This window comes from Macrobrachium nipponense, chromosome 28, assembly GCF_015104395.2.
Source record: "Macrobrachium nipponense isolate FS-2020 chromosome 28, ASM1510439v2, whole genome shotgun sequence".
Classification (NCBI taxonomy): Eukaryota; Metazoa; Arthropoda; class Malacostraca; order Decapoda; family Palaemonidae; genus Macrobrachium; species Macrobrachium nipponense.
Genome location: NC_087217.1, coordinates 21,035,762 through 21,036,259, shown reverse-complemented (window position 1 = coordinate 21,036,259; position 498 = coordinate 21,035,762).

Here is a 498-nt window from a genome sequence, read left to right as displayed (position 1 = left end):
TATTAAATGATAATAATTAACGATTGAACTTAAGGAAAAGTGAATTTTTTTTTAATAAAAATGGGATAATAAATACCGATTGAACTTAGGAAATCTTTCAATTTTGTTGATAAAAATGATAATAAATAACGAATGAACTTAAGGAAAAGTCATTTAGTTTTTTTATACAAATGATAATAATTAACGATTGAACTTAAGGAAAAGTCATTTAGTTTTTTTTATACAAATGATAATAATTAACGATTGAACTTAAGGAAAAGTCATTTAGTTTTTTTGATAAAAATGATGATAAAGAACGAATGATCTCAAGGAATACTTATTTAGTTTGTTTTTGTTTTTTACAAAAATGATAATAAATAACGAATAAACTCCAGGAAAAGTCATTTTTTTAAAACGATAAAAATAATGAAAGAACTTTAGATATACATACACTGTCTCCAAAGAGATAATTTGTGACCAATATGAATAATTATTCTTATTCATTAATATACACTTGCC